The 17,197-nt window shown below is 33.2% G+C and overlaps 1 protein-coding gene across 1 annotated transcript in view; it reads left to right on the top strand.

The window, feature by feature from the left end:
• The window catches only part of PCDH17 (protocadherin 17), a 105,604-nt gene that overhangs the window by 20,261 nt on the left and 68,146 nt on the right, over positions 1-17,197 (top strand). The gene's annotated exons all lie outside the window — the stretch shown is intronic.

Below are 17,197 nucleotides of genomic sequence, written 5' to 3'. Positions count from 1 at the left end.
AATAAAGTAAAAATAAAATTAAAAAAATGAATAAAGATGTGTAACATGTATTGTATATATACACAATGGAATACTACTTACCCATAAAAATGAATGAAATTTTGCAATTTGCAGCAACATGGGTGAACTTGGAAGGCATTATGCTAAATGAAATAAGTCAGAGAAATATAAACTCTGTATGATAGCACTTATATGTGGAATCTTACAAATATAGCAAACTAGTGAAAATCAGCAAAAAAAGAAGCAAATTTGTAGATACAGAGGGCAAACTAGTAGTTACCAGTGGACAGAGGGGCAAGATCGGGGTGGGAGTACAATCTGTTGGGTGTAAGAGATGTTCAAGAATGGGAAATAGTGCAGTTATTGTAAATGGAAAGTGACTTTTAAATTTTTCTTAAAAAATTCTTACAGCTCTAAAAATAATCAAAATTGCTTGGAAAAAAAGAAAATATCTATTTTTACAAGAAGAGGCACCTAGCTATCTTTCATGGCCAAAGATATTAAAAGCTAATTTCCATATTAATTGGCACAGGTCTGAAAACAGATTTTTCTGAAAAGTTAACTATTTGCAAGTAAACTAGAGAATATTTGTCCAGAAGACCTGGCATACCCAGAAAATATTCAGATAATGACTTTAAATAAAGTTTCAAGCATAATTATATATTTTAATAAAATAAGTGTGCAAATACTGACCAAAAATCCCATATAGAATTAGGTAACCTATAAAGAAGAATTCTTCAAGGACAATGGATGTGTAAATACATGTTGAATAATAAAGTCTTTGGACCATTATTTTTGTGTGTGTGACATATTAAAAAATACGTTTCTCCATTGAGACTGTGCCTCTATATCTGTGTGGTTAAGACCCAGGCACGGTGGTCAACTGCCTTTTGGATTTCAACTGCTTTAGAATTGATGCTTTTGAACTGTGGTGTTGGAGAAGACTCTTGAGAGTCCCGTGGACTGCAAGGAGATCCAACCAGTCCGTCCTAAGGGAAATGAGTCCTGAATATTCATTAGAAGGACTGATGCTGAAGCTAAAACTCCAATACTTTGGTCACGTGATGTGCACAACTGACTCATTTGAAAAGACCCTGATGCTGGGAAAGATTGAAGGCGGGAGGAGAAGGGGACAAGAGAGGATGAAATGGTTGGATGGCATTATTCAATGGACATGAGTTTGAGTAAACTCTGGGAGTTGGTGATGGACAGGGAGGCCTGGTGTGCTGCGGTCCATAGGATCACAAAGAGTTGGACAAGACTGAGCAACTGAACTGAACTGATCATCAAACTGGGAATCTGTAGTCAGCTTCTAGGGACTACATTTCACCACAGGAAAAGTTACTCCCTTCCTGTTTGATTTTTAGCAAGTCACTAGTTTCCATAAGAAGAGAGTTTACTCTTGGGAACAACAACTATTACAAAACCCTGATATGCAAAAATTCAAAGAAATATTAATATGTTTAATTTTGAGTTGTTGTACCAGTCCCTGCTGGGATAGGCAATACATGACATACACACACACACACACATATGTGCACACACACACACAACTAGATTTTTACTTTATAATATTGTAGGCAGCTGTATTTCAATTTTAAAATCTTACATATTCAAAACAATATATTAAAACTGCTTTTTACTCAAATTTATATAAATATAGCATAAATATCTTTCTGTGTCCATGATGTATTTTCATATACATGATGGAATTCTTGGCCAATTATGAACATTTTACAATTCATTTAATCTTACTCTCATTGACAGACTCTTTATTTATCCAAATTCGTTTTTATTTATTTATTTTTAGTTTTTATTTATTTATTGACTTATTGATGTATAATCGCTTTACAATGTTGTGCTAGTTCCTGCTGTACAAAGTGAGTCAGCTATATGTATACATAGGTCTCCCTCTCTTGGGCCTCCCCATCTCACTCCTCTGTCTCACTCTAGGTCACCCCTATCCCCCCACCTCCCCTCCTGGAGGTCACTGCAGAGCTGAGCTCCTTGGGCTATACAGTCACTTCCCACTAGCTATGCATTTTACACATGGTGTTGTATATGCGTCAGTGTTATTCTCTCAGTTCATTCCACTCTCTCCATATCCACATGATTGGCAGATTCCTTACAATGAGATTCTAGTTTCAAGACCTTGGCTTTTGAAAGCAAATAAAACTTGCTTTTCAGTCCAGAGCAAGTTGCTTAACTTCTTTTTTCCTGTTTTCTTACCAAGTGTAATAATAATATTTGTTACTCATCATGCTGTCATAAGTGTTAAGAGTGAAATATGATTGTGCTGAAAAATAATGTTAATGATACTAAATTCCAAATAAATATTAATCCATATTAGTATTTTTGTTAGCAGCAAAAGACAGAAAACATTCTGGAGCAGTTAAACTTTGGGCTTTTAATATGTAGACATATTTCCTGCAGAAACAAAATTTCAGTAGGCCTCAATCCTAGATTATTTATGATTATAAAAATGTAATTTTACTGGAATGCAAATTTGTTTTACTGTAAATTTCTATTTTGACCTTTCTAAACTGAGTGATCACTTTTGTTTTAATGTTAGACATTTTAAAATGTGATTGATTTTTGATAGAATTTATCTTGTGAAAATTTGTTTCTAGATGTCTAAAACTTCTTAAACCACCAAAGTAAACTCTGAAGGGGAGAGATATTATTAAGTCTTCCTTAGAATTGTGCTTTTAATTCAGGGAGACCTTGTGAGAAATAAAGCTCACACTGGGTAGAAACTGAAGAGAAGTTTCCATGCAAGAATTGTAGGCAATGAACATTAGAAAGTTAGAGACATATGACAGCATCTGATTTCATTTGCACTTCTTTTCATGTGAGAAAATCGAAGCATAGAAATGTTACCACAGCTTGCCAGGAATAGAGAACTAATGTCATCTGACTCAGAGTTTAGGATGTTTACTCCTACACCAGTTGGGATATCATATTTGACATGCATTTCTATTGAGGTATCTGTAGAGTATGAGAACATCTTATAGCATGAAAATTGCTGCTATGAAGTAATACAACTTACTTCCTAAACTGCAGGTCAATTTAAAAGAGAATTATTTAAGGCTTCCACATAGTAAACGTCAAACACTCCACTGGAGCCCATGTACAGCATGTTGTCACAGGGTCTATCCGATGGGAAACCAGCAGTAGTGTCAAGAGGCTCCCTACTTGTTCCTAAACACTGAAAATACTTTCAAATTTTGGAGACTCTAGAAGCAGCCCTGGAGTCTCATATTTAATCATAGAACTGGCTTTGATTCTTTTATTCTCATCAAAAATTGTCTAGTAGACATCATTATTTTTATTTGTGTTTGATTTCAGGGCTGACCAATTATAGGCATAAAGCCATTCAACTAGATGTGACCTGGTATTAGAAGTCTGTAGAGAGTGTTGGTTAACAAGCATGCTTAGAATGAAAATAATCTGTGAGATGTGTCAGACAATGATAAATAGAATAGAACAGAAAGAAAAGGATAATACACACAAAAGCAAGATGAATCATATAGAACTTGCAGGATTTTTATTTGAAAGAGTGCAAAATTTGGAGTCAAAAGAACTTCTTCATATTACTTACTCATACTGGAACCTCTGGCTAGTCTTTCATGAAGTCCACAGGCATCAGTTTCTCCATGCATAAAACAGAAATAATTATAATAGCACCAGTCAGTCAGGCTGAAAGGAAATAATAGACTTGGAAGAGTTAAAATACTGTGATGACATCAACCTCTAAAATGTAAAGAAGCACAGGAGACAAAGCTCAGCAAACTGAAGAATCCTTTTCTTTGGGAAGGAATGGGTTACTGTTATCCTTAAGAACACTCTAGAAGAACTTACAATACAGTTCAGGAAACTTCATGCATCTAAGTGCATTTTGCTTTCAAGTGTTCCCATGGTGGTACTGTTTCTGCAGTTTTCAATTGTTTGGAATTGAATATAAACATGCCATAAATCACCTAAGGCCTAAATCCACTTAAAAGTATGATTCGTTTTTCAATCAGGTGCTTTCTAAATGCATACTCTGTGAGAAAGTCTGTGTCGCACAGAGTATGAAAATGACTTCTAAATCATAACCTGATGGCTTAGCAGATAAAGAATCCACGTGCAATGCAGGAGGCAAAGGAGATACAATTTGATCCATGGGTCAGGAATCCCCTGGAGAAGGGGATGGCTACCTACTCCAGTATTCATGCCTGAAAAATACCCTGGACAGAGGAGCCAGGTAGACTACAGTCCAAAGGGTTGCAAAGAGTCAGACATGAGTAAGCAAGTAATCACATATGTGAAAATGCCTCATTACTATTGATATTTTATATACAGAAGTGAGTAGAGTAAAAAATGTTAATTGTATGTTAAGAATTGAACTGAGTCTTTCTAAGTCAGGAGGCTTCAACTTTTTTTTTTTTCTTTTTTCTTTTTTAATTTTTATTTTTACTTTATTTTACTTTACAATACTGTATTGGTTTTGCCATACATTGACATGAATCCACCACGGGTGTACATGCGATCCCAAACATGAACCCCCCTCCCATCTCCCTCCGCACAACATCCCTCTGGGTCTATTCTAAAGTTCAGGGGCAATATGGACTCTGTCACAACTACTGAACTTTGCCATTGAAGGATGAAAGCAGCCAAAGACAACATATAAGTGAAAGGGAATGGTTGAGTTTCAATAAAACTTTATTTTCAAAAACAGAGAATGAGTCCCATAACCATCCAGAGTTCGCCAACCAATTTTGTAAGTCATACCTGTTAATAATTGTTTTTTTTTTTTCTATTTGAGTGTCTGTTAAAAAACTGTACTATTTAGACTTTAAATTGTTGTTGTTGTAGTCACCAAGTCATGTCTAACTGTTTTGCCACCCCATGGACTGTAGCCTGCTAGACTCCTCTGTCCATGGGATTTCCCAGGCAAGAATACTGGATACAGTTGCCATTTCCTTCTCCCGGGGATCTTCCTAACCCAGTGATAGAACCTGAGTTTACTGCTTTGACAGGCAGGTTCTTTACTACTGAGCTACCAGGGAAGCCCAGACTTTAAATGGTTTCTAACAAAATAAAAATGACTGTTTCTTCAAAACTAGATATTTGATATATTGGAAGAATGCTTTCTTATTACTTCATGAAGTGATTCTCTAGGAAAGAATAGTAGAAAATAAAAATTCTTAGAATTAAAATCTTCAAGCAAAAAAAGAATGGGGGGGGGGGTGCTTGAATTAGGAATTAAGTGACGACCTGATAGAGAGTAGAGATATTTCATTTCATTTTGTGCTAATGTTTAATTAAAAATATGTTAACGTTAGTAAAGACACTTTATTTTAATTTCAGGTAAGAACACTAATCTAAAATAGACTATCTCCTTTGACTCATGCATTTTAAATGTGATACTTATTCTTATATTTCAGAGGGAATTGAAAAATATTCTGATAATCTAATACTCATAAATTTGATTAATAATTAATTTTTCCTCAATATAGGAATGCTTTTTTCTTTGTAATGTTCATTTCTGAGGACAAGTCTTCCAGATTCCTGTATGTTATCTTCTAATTTCCATAATTGTGCTTTCAAATTACTCTTTTGTTTTTAAGCCAGAAATTCAAATCCAATGGATATTTTTTAATTTATATTTTTATATAATTTTTGTTCTTTGGAAGGAGTTAGTAAATTATCCTTAAATACTTGCAAAATGTTGAAGACTCAGAATTTCTCAAAAGTATATACTAAATACTGTAAAATACATTGTCTGTTTAGCTGGTTGGCTGAATCCTTACTTATAAAGAGTTAAAAATTCTCTATACCTATCAAGTGTTAGAGGAAGGAAATGTGAGAAAGGTGCTACACCATTTAATTTCATCTTGAATTCCTCCTACTTTTTTCTTCTCTTAAAAAAAAAAGAAAAGAACTGGAATGCACCTATACAGCCAATGACTTGAAAGGCTGATGCAAAATCATATCAGAAACTGATCTTGTTGATAACTTTTTCTTGCATTTGTGAATATAATCATCATTTTAAAAAGAATTGACTGTCAATATTTTGAGGTGCAAGACTGGTGAATTGTGCTTACCAAATCATTGCATGCATAAAGTTTTAAATTTTAGCGTATTGTGAAAAAAATATACTAATGAAACAGATAACAGCCATACAGATTGTTTTACTTTTTAGGTTAGTTATTTACTTTTTAGGAATTTTACCTAGTGATTGACTAAATATAATACCTTAAATTTGCACTGTAAAAGTTCAGAAGTGCCTATTTTGACAATTGATAACATATGACTATAATGATGGTAATTATGCAGTTAAGCTTACAGTATGCATTATATATTTGATAATAGATGCCATTATTACCTTTTTAGGGCTTCCCTGGTGGCTCAGATGGTAAAGAATCTGCCTTCAATGCAGGATACCTGGACTTGATCCCTGGATTGGAAATATCCCCTGGAGAAGGGAATGGCAACCCACTCCAGTATTCTTGTCTGGAGAATTCCATGGACAGAGGAGCCTGTGTCCATGGGGTCATAAAGAGTCAGATATAACTGAGTGACTGGAAAAATCTAGTCATTAGAATTAAGTATAATATTAAGCATATTAAAATAATTTAATATGAAAGTATAAAAAGAAACATACAAATGCCCAAAGAGCCATCTTGTTATCAGGGGTAACAGTAGTACTATTTTGCTTAGTATGTAACAATAATTTTTAAGATCACTTCAAGGCAATTCACATTAATGTCTCATTAAATTATTTCTGAAAATATTGGAGGATGAAGCATTATTTTTCTCTATTTTTCAGAGAGGCAGTACATCAACCGACGGTTCCTGGCAGTCTTTGGCAAGTGTTACTGTCCTACAATGAATTAGGCATATGACAAGTGACCCTAGGAAAGTCAGCTGTAGTTTTTCTGTTAAAAAAAAAAAAATGTGTACAGTGACTATATTGTGTCTCCTAGGACAACTGAAAAGAACAAATAGTAAATAATAATACTATTTTGTAGATCCTAATGTAGGGCTGCTGCTGCTGTTGCTAAGTCGCTTCAGTCGTGTCTGACTCTTAGTGACCCCATGGACTGCAGCCCACCAGGCTCCTCTGTCCATGGAATTTTCCAGGCAAGAGTACTGGAGTGGGGTGCCATTGCCTTCTCCAGCAGCATACTGCAAATCTCCAAGTACAGAATAGTGATAATAGTGCTGTGATACCATCTACATGCATTTAGATGCAGTGAGGTAGAGTTTCAAAGCATTTCCATATTAGCTAAGTTAATTGGACTAAAAGTTGGTTTGAATCAAATAATCCAATTTTTTAATATAAATTTATTTATTTTAATTGGAGGTTAATTACTTTACAATATTGTATTGGTTTTGCCATACATCAACATGAATCCGCTACAGGTATACACGTGTTCCCCATCCTGAACCCTCCTCTCTCCTCCTCAATTTTTTAAAATTTCCATTTGGTTATGAGCAAGTTTCTCAAAATTAATAAAATTAGATTTTAAAGACATGTATTTTGCAGAAAGACAGCATTCATAGTGATAAGAAGTCAAATAATGTGTCACTAATTTTTCTCCCTCCCTTTTTGTTTTTATCTTCTCATGTGGAGCATTCTAGAAGCTCAGGCTTATAATGAATTTCTGTTGGGGATATATATTTGTGTCGTTAGTTTCTTGGAGGCCCAATTGTAGAGAATTTAGTTTCAGATATTCCCTCCGGGGGAAAAATCTTTCCATATTCTTCATAGAGATGGAAAAAGAGTACAATAGGAGGAAAGCAGAGGAGAGTTTCTTAAGAATAAATGTCTGATAAAGAGTTAAAAAGAAAACAAAAGAATATCAAACTTCCTCTGCTGCTTGGAAGAAAAAGGGAACTGCATATTACATAGGGCTGAGATGGAGATGCTTAGCATCCTGAAGAGAATGAATTAATTAGGGATGTTGAAATTAGCAATCTTTCAGTAAACTGGTTAGGATTCCTTTCCTAAGACATCAACTCATGGCCTAATGTGCTGCCCTTGCCAGTGGAATAGCGCAGTTAGCATTTGGTGGATCCCAGTGGTCTCTGGGCTCAAACTTTCAGCAAATATATGAAGAGAATGTGCATTTTTCTCTATTTTGTGCGCTTTTCCAGGTAACAAATAGCTCTCATTTTATCTTTTGAGTATTTCAATTTTCTTCTTTCTTGTCAAAGATGACTTTAAGATCAAAAATTGCATAATTAAATTCTGGCATGCCAGCTATTATTAAAGTTATCAATGCCATTTATAAAACGGTTAACATTTTCAAGAGTTTTTCAGATTTAGCCACATCACTTCAAAAATTCATCTAAGTCATCCGAGTTGAATAGTGGACTTAGAATTCTCACTGACAGGATATAGCTTGTTCCCCCATTTTTAAATTTAAAGTAATGTTAGTTTTTGCTCAATGTGGTAAGAATTTCTCTTTTTTTTCCCTTGTGCTTTTAGTAACGTAACACAAGTGTGGACCACACTGTATTTGTATAAAATGTATTATTTTGGAAATCACTGATAAATACAGTTATTGCCATACCTCATGCACTTTAGAAATTTCAAAGCCATAGGTGCTGTCAGATAACTTTATAAGTGGTGGCTTAAAATGTTGTTGCCTACTTCAGCAATGTGTAGAGAACCACACCATATATTCTGTTGAAGGCAGAGCTATCAGAAGCAATGTCAGTATGAAAAGCCTTAAAGTGAATTATTCACCTCTTAACACTCCCTTGTGTTCAGACTGCTGCAAAGAGAATGCTTGTTATCAATGTGAAAAGCAGTGCCTTTGAATTAAGGGAAAAGTTCAACTTGTTTCATTTTGTTTGCAACCCAGTGGCATCAATACATACTATCAATCTTTTGTCCTTAATTCAAAGGTACTTTTAAAATTTCACTCCCCTGTTCCTCTGAATTAGGAAAACACTGATCATCTAAGTATAACTGAAACTATAACTACACATCCAACTGAACATTCACTTTTGAGAAGTTTTCTCTTAATGATGACTTCAAAGAGTCAAGTACACACTTTTGTTTTTCTTCAATAATTCCAATTCTAGATCAATAACACTAGAATGAAAGCTTTCTTTATATTTGTATTGCAGCCTTTGAAATAATCTTTTTGTATTTAACATATCTGTCTGCTCTCATATGTTATAAAATTACAGGCTGCTGGCACAGATATATAAAGTTTATTCAGATAAACATAAAACATTTATATTATATACACATATATATGTATATGTGTGTGTATATATATATATATATATATATATAAAATTGGTGAGGTAGATGCTTCTAGAACTTGGTGCAAAATACTACATCTTTTGTCCCTCATTGTCTAATCTGTTAATATTATTTATTGTATCTTTATTTTCAAATATTATAGTTTTGAATTTTAGTTTTAATTTTTCAATTTTAGAACTTTCATTTTGACCCTATTTCCTATCTTTAGGCCCAAGACAAGGATACCGCAAGAGAGGTTCTTAGGGCTCAAAACTTGAGGCACTTACTCTCAGGGTCATACTTTTACATTCCTGGTCATATTTCCAGTATTCTAAGATATTTTAAGGTCCTTGTTGGTTAATTCTGTCATCTTTTTCATGCCAGGGTCTCGTTTTATTGATTGATCTTTCTCCTAGGTATGGTTTATATTTTCCTGGTTTATTGCATGCCTTGTCATTCTTGATTGAATCTCAGATATTGCAAATTTTACATTGTTGAATGCTAGATTTTTATATTGTGCATAGTTGGAGCTAACCGTGTGCTTCAGTTTACATACTGAACCTCTGTCCCAATGGCCTCCTCTTTGGTAAGAAACAGACATAGAAACACAAAATAATATCAAAAAAATGCCAGCAGTTTTTAAAACACTGTCTTCTGTGTTTCCACAACAACGATTCTGGAAATGCCAGAGCTGTTTGGTTTGTCAAAATTGATCTCTCCATAGGAAGTTTCCTGACTGCCTTATGACTCTATAACGGGAAATGTAAGATATTGCTGGTAAATTAGCACCAAGGTATTGTGTATATATTTATCATATAGTTATTGCACTAATCATTGATTGAGTTCTAGCATCATTTACTTAAATAGTATCTATGATGGTGAAAAATAACTCTAGAGTCTGCTTTCCTAATGCTCACAATGTTTTTTCTCTCCTCCTTTTGTAGGGATACAATTGGAGAATAGTACTCTGATTTTTTCTTAAAGTTCTTTTGAAATGAGACTCGAAATGATGAGGATTTTATTTTTCTCATTCCACAGTTTTCCCATTTTCTAGAAATTCGGTAGTGTTTTACAATTTACTGGACTTTCATCCAGTTATCATCATTTCAAGATTATTACAGTGGTGGCTTATAGGATTAAACAGTTTTAAAAGTGGGAATTCCCTAGTTGTCCAGTGGTTAGGATTCTGCGCTTCCATTGCAGGGAGCCTGGGTTCAGTTCCTGGTTGGGGAACTAAGATCCTGCAAGCTGTGAAGTACAGTCAAAAAATAAAAAGTTAAAAAGTTATAACAGTAAAGCTATTATACAACTAAGAATTTTCACATATTATCTCATATAAAATATAAAATCACATTTTAGATTATTTTATCCTTTGATACCATCAAAGTTGTAAAATTATTTTGACAATTTTTCACACACTTTGGGGCATCTTAGATGCTAGTAATTTCATATTCAGTGTCTTTAGTTTTTAGAAAGATTCACTTATTTACAAATATAGAGTCACTTTCGTGAGGTATTTTCTAAATTAAAAGACTCACCATTTCTAAGGCTGGTTCCTACTTCTTCATGATATAGCTACATTTTTTCATGCATTGAAAGGAAAAGCTTCTTTGCCATAAATACAGTCTGAAATCTTTATTTATTTAAATTATGTATTTTATGGCTGGGTAAACAAGAACTACACACAAGAAAATGATCTTTGAAAAAAATGAAAATTAAACTAAATAATTCATATTTAAGATGACTGTCTTATAGAGTGTTGCTTGGGTTTGTTAGTGTGGCTATATAGAGTTTTATATCTCAAATCCCTCTGTAGCCTGTCCAAATAAACATGGGATCTCTACACAGGGTTTTGAAAGTTAACTGTATAGATTTTAAAGACAAAGTTCAGAAATATTCTTTATTGAGACTATTTAATGAAAACAATTTTAGTTTTATAATTCTCTGTGAGACAGAAGTAGCTTCAGTGTGTATGAGATGCAGATGATCACCATATACGTTTATACTTAGAATTACCTGTTATTAGCATCCAGTAAAATGAACCTTTTTTGAATGTGTGTGTGTGTGTTTTCATGTATAACTTCATGAAACTAACACCACAGTCAGCATACTAAAGAGTTCTATCACCTTAAAAAGCTTCCTTATGCTCTATCTCTATAGTCAATCTTAACCCTGGCATCCACTGCTCTATTCTTTGTCATAACAGTTTTTGCTTTTTTGCAAAGTCTTATAAATAGAATCATACAGTGTACAATTCTTTTGAGATTGGCTTCCTTCACTCAGCATAATGCTTTTGCGATTCATCCAAGTTGTTGGATCAATTGTTCATTTTTGTTGTTGTTGTTTATAGTTTTCATTCTATATATATTCCACAGTCTGTTCACCAGTTGAAAGTTATTTGGGCTGATTCCAGTTTTGGCAAAGAGAACTCTTGAAAAATGTACAGATATCTGTGTGATCATAGTTTTCATTTATTTAAGGTAAATACCAAGTTATTGGGTTAATTTTGGTCTTTTCTTTCCCCTATGGATCATATTTTTGTTATTATGTCAAAGAATTCTGCCTAACACCAGGTCACATAGATTTTCTGCAGCGTTTTCTTAAGTTTCATATTTTCATTTAGATCTGTGATCAATTTAAAGTTTTTAAAGTGTTTTTGTTTTGTTTTAATAGTTGTTTATTTCTATTGAATTGCCTTTTGCAACCTGGTAGAAAATCAGTTGAATATCTCTGTTGGTTACTTCTGAGTAGTCTCCTCTGTCACATTGATCTATGTGTCTTTTCCATTGACAATACTACACTGTCTTCATTAGTGTAGCTTCACAGTATCTCTTAAAATAGGGTAATGTGATTCCTTCAAATTTAATCTTTTTTTTAAAAAAAATATTTGAATATTATAGTTTTTTTGTTTTAAATTCTAGAATCCTCTTGTCTATAGCTACAGAAAGTCATGCAAAGAATATGAATGGAATTATATTACATGTATAGATTATTTGAGGAACTTTGATGTTTTGATTATGTTGAATTTTTAATCCATAAACATGATATATCTTTTCATTTATTTAGGCCTTTAACTTATTCCATCACTTTTTGTAATGTGCCACATACAGATTCTGTACTTGTTTTTATTTTTATTTTTGTAAATTATCTATTTGTTTAAGTATTTGATTCTCAGGAAAATATTATAAATCTGTTGCTTCAGATATTTAAGTTTCCAAATAGTTCATTGCTATAATATAGAAATATGATTGATTTTTGTGTGGTGACTTTGAATATGGCAACATTGCCTAATTTATTTGTTGATTTTGAGAAGTTTTGTTTGTTTTGATTTGTCTTGATTCTTATTTTCTGCTTGAGCAGTACTATTACCTGAGTATACAACAACACTGTTAGAAAAAATTTTCCTCCTTTTCCAGTTTGTGTGTCCTTCTTTTATTTTTTCTTGCCTTATTGACCATACTGTGGCTTTCATGCAGTGGTGAATAGAAGTGGTGAATGATTTCAGTCTTTCAAGTTTGGTGTTTGTTATGTTCAAGTCGCTAAGTCATGTTCAGTTCATCGCAGCCCTGTGAACTGCAGCATACCAGGCTCCCCTATCCTCCACTATCTAAAATTCCTGTCTATTGTGTCCATGGTGGTATCTAACCATTCATCTTCTGCTGCCCCCTTCTCCTGTTGTCTGCAATCTTTCCTGTCATCAGAGTCTTTCCCAGTGAGTCAGTTCTTCATATGAGGTGGCCAAAGTATTGGAGCTTCAGCTTTAGCATCAGTCCTTCAGTGAATATTCAGGGTTGATTTCTTTTAGGATTGACTGGTTTGATTTCCTTGCATTCCAAGGTACTCTCAGAAGTCTTCTCTAGCACCTCAATTCAAAAGCATCAATTCTTCAGTGCTCAACCTTTGTGGTCCAGTTCTCACATCCATACGTGACTACTGGAAAAACCATAGCTTTGACTAGATGGACCTTTGTCAGCAAAGTGATATTTCTGCTCTTTAATATGCTGTCTAGGTTTCTCATAGTCATGTTAGTTATACTCTTTTTTGATAGATGCTGTTTATACAACTGAAGAAGTTTCTTTCTATTCCTGTTTGCTAAGAATTTTTATCATTAATAGATGTTAAGTTGTGTCAAATGTTGGACATTTTTTAAAATTTCTATTTGTATGCTTCTAATAGTTAAAAAAATCTATTTTGACTCCTTTTGCTATTTTCAGCTCAACTTTTTTATGTGCATATAAGTGGTCATATCAAATTAATCTACTTCCACAAATAAAATGTTTTCCCAATTTCAGGCAACATGGTTCAGCTTTAGTACGTGCTTTCTTTTTTTTTTTTTCTACAGATACTAATTTTTAAAATTGGTATATTACAGATTTATTTTTAGAGTTCTAACTGATGAGCAAGTAGAAGAAAATAGTATATCTTAGGAATAGTTAATCACCACTTACTGCTAATAAAAATTATGATTTCAAGTATCATTTATAATTTACTACAATTTCCTGAGCACTAGAAGATAATACATAAAGACAAATATCAAAGAAACCATTTGTATCATACAGACTTTATCTGCTTTGTTTACTTGATTATTTTTTATTTGTTTATGATTTCTATAAAAAAGAATGTGAAGAATATCTAAATTTTTATCTTCATCAAAAATCAATACAAGAAACCAAAAAAATCAAATTAGGAGGGTCAAGCAGTTTTTAAAATTAGTTTAGATTTGTTTTAAGTAATCATTCTGAGCAAATGATCATTAAAAAAAAAAAAGTACCAAACATTTGCCATTTTATTTCTGAGTGAAATAGTTTAAAATAATCATCATATCCTACAGTTTAATTCAAAATGTTTACTTTAGAACTTTTCTGTTACTACTCATCAATTCCATGGATCCATTTTTTAATAATAAACAAATTATATGCTTTAAAAATAAATGGTAAAACTTGCTGTGTTCAAGTTGCATTTGAAGGGAAAACATTCTAATGATTCATTTTTATGGAAAAGAATGAAGTTTTCAAGAGTTAAATATATTCATAATTTAATTACTCTGCTGAGACCTAAAAATGTACATCTTTGACTTCAAATTTTACTTTCTTTCTAAACTTAAAATTTAAGAATTTTAAATGTACAATGTGGAACTCAATTTTTAGAATACACTGTTGGAAAATAGCTAAAAGCCCTTCTATTTCTAAATTTAGCCCTTGATATATATATGGCTTTTTGTCTTTTTTGTTTGTTTGTTTTACTCTGTAAATACTGTTATTTTATATTTGGATTAATTTTAATGAGTTTTCAGATACCCTTGGAGACTGGATAATGAAAATGTTATTTCTATATTAAAATCACTGTGGTTTTTATAGTGCATTAGTCATAAGTTTGTTAAAGGCTAAATGGCTATTTCATTATGGTAATTATAAACACTCTATCTCTCACATTCCTACCTATTTTAATGGAAAAATGCAGACAGACATTATTAGTAAACTTCTGATACTCTGCTACTATTAAGTTTCAGACTTCTAACATTGTACTTTGTGAAATTCCATAATAATAATAATAATAAGCCAACTTTTTTTTTTTGCCTTTTTTTTAAACTACCCTCATTTCTCCTCCTGTATGTATCTTTCTATTTTACTCTTCCTCCTCTCTCTATTTTCCTCTTGTCTTTCTCCCTGCCTTTATTTTTCTCTCTTCTTTCCTTTCCAAAATTCTTTCTTTTCTAACTGTCTCTTGTTTGTTTTTATTTTCATCAAAACAATATTTGGAAGTATTACCATTGCCCAGTTGTCACAAACACTCTGAGACATACATACAAACATACAAAGACACGTCTGCACACACACTAGCACATAATTTAAAATAACCCTTCACTTAATTGGAAAATGTATTTTATTTCTTAGTTTAAGTCTCTTATTAGAATTGCTTGGAACTTTGATATTATGCAAAAGTTTTTAGTTACTGTCTCTATTATATCAGGGGAAGAAAAGTTTTCCTAGTCTATCTCCCTGTGTCTAACTAAATAGGGATCCATATTGTATGAAGTTCCACATAACCAAAGCCATTAACATTATAAGATTAGCTGTAATAGCCCTGATATAGCAAATATTAGGGTTTTCCACTTTTCACTTTACATTTTACTCTTTCCGTAATGGGCTTCCCTGGTGGATCAGTGGTAAAGAATCTGCCTGTCATGTAGGACACACAGGAAACCCAGGAGATGTGGGTTTGATCACTCGATCAGGAAGATCCCCTGAAGAAGGAAATGGCAACCCACTCCAATATTCTTGCCTGGAGTCCCATGGACAGAACAGCCTGACTGGCTATGGTCCATAGGTTCACACAGAGTCAGACAGAACTGGGCACACATTCTCCCTAATACCCTGGATTCTGTTTCTGATCTAAATACTCAGGCTTAGCTTTCAGCTGACAGCAATAATGGGTTGATTCATTTTCAGCCAATTCAAAAAATGATTTTAAGTTTATATGTGGAGTTTCTAAGTAATTTTAGTTTTAAAAATTGGCAAAATTCTTTTGCAAACATTTTTGCTCTTGGTGTTGGTTTCCATTACTACTTTAATGGAAAATATTTATCTTTTAAAGATGGATAGCTAGTTATGGAAGCAATTAAGGTGCTTCACAGAATCTGGAAATTTGTAAAACATACTAATAAAATATATCTGCTACCACTACTAGTTAAAATAGATTAGGAGTGAGAAATTAATCTACCTTGTTTACCATCATCTTTGCATTTATCTTGACAAAGGTCATTAGAATCACAACAAGAAACAGATTAAGAAATTTGTGGAAGTTTTTCCTGTCCCCCAACTTCTAGCAGACAGTGAACCTTCGAGAGTACTCTAAGCTATTACTCTCAACAATTTTTTCCAGTAATAGTTTAAAAGGCCAAATAAATTATTAACATGGGACAAGAAAAGAGTCTTATTAGTTTAAATTAGCCTTATTTATAAGGAAAACACATTGCTCTACATTAAGCCTTACCTTGGGTCCTCTGCTTCATGAATTATGCGCTTCTGTGTCACGGATACTTGTATGCTTGATCATCTTGTAGGAACCCATAGCTGCTTCAGAGCACAATGGTGTGATATGAAGTGAGGCAGGAAACAGGAGAACCTTTGTCACTGAGTCAGCTGCAAGAAGAAGTAATGTGTATGAATGTACAGTATGGGGAGATCTATGAAAGATCTACTCTCTTTCTCCCAAAAGACTCTGTTCCATGGTACAAGGAGAATTCAGTTCTATTTGGCAGACCTCCATGTCAGTTTGGAAGCAGTAAAAACAACCACAAAAACAAGTCTTATTTCTCAGTGTCTTTAATTCTCCATGTTTTAAGTAACATTTTAATTCTCATTTTGATTTCACTTTGTTTTAATAATCAAGAGCTAACACCCCTCTCCCTTGTATTGAGTACAATTTCCAGTGTAAGGATGCAGCAAAGAATGAATTACAGAGATGAGTCCAGTCATAGGTGCTATGCTTGTGTTTGTCACTGGTACAGTTTGAAGGAAAGGCCTTATATCTCTTAATTAAGGCGGGGATGACTTTAAACGATGTTACATCAAGGAGGGCAAAGAACCCCAGCAGATGATGCAAATTTGTTTCAAAATGAGTATTATTAAATAATTCATGTTTTTAATATAGAGAAATTAGGTCATTTTTCCACTCCTCCCACAAATGTTCAATCTTAATATCTAAGTAATGAAACAATATAGAGAGTGTTATCCATCCTGGTACTAACAGAGAATGCCAGTTATGACAGGCTCATTGTTTACTTTAACAGGTAATTTGTGGACTGGAATCATTTAATTGTTCTGAGTACATAATTACATGTCAGCAATTTCCAATTTAATTAAAATGTACAAATCTGAAGATTAAGGGAATTTTTGAATTATTAATCATTTTTCCACTAGGAAATCTTGTTGCTCTGCAGGAGATTTG

This window comes from Budorcas taxicolor, chromosome 12 (assembly GCF_023091745.1).
Source record: "Budorcas taxicolor isolate Tak-1 chromosome 12, Takin1.1, whole genome shotgun sequence".
Classification (NCBI taxonomy): Eukaryota; Metazoa; Chordata; class Mammalia; order Artiodactyla; family Bovidae; genus Budorcas; species Budorcas taxicolor.
This window is presented reverse-complemented; position numbering and strand designations above follow the sequence as displayed.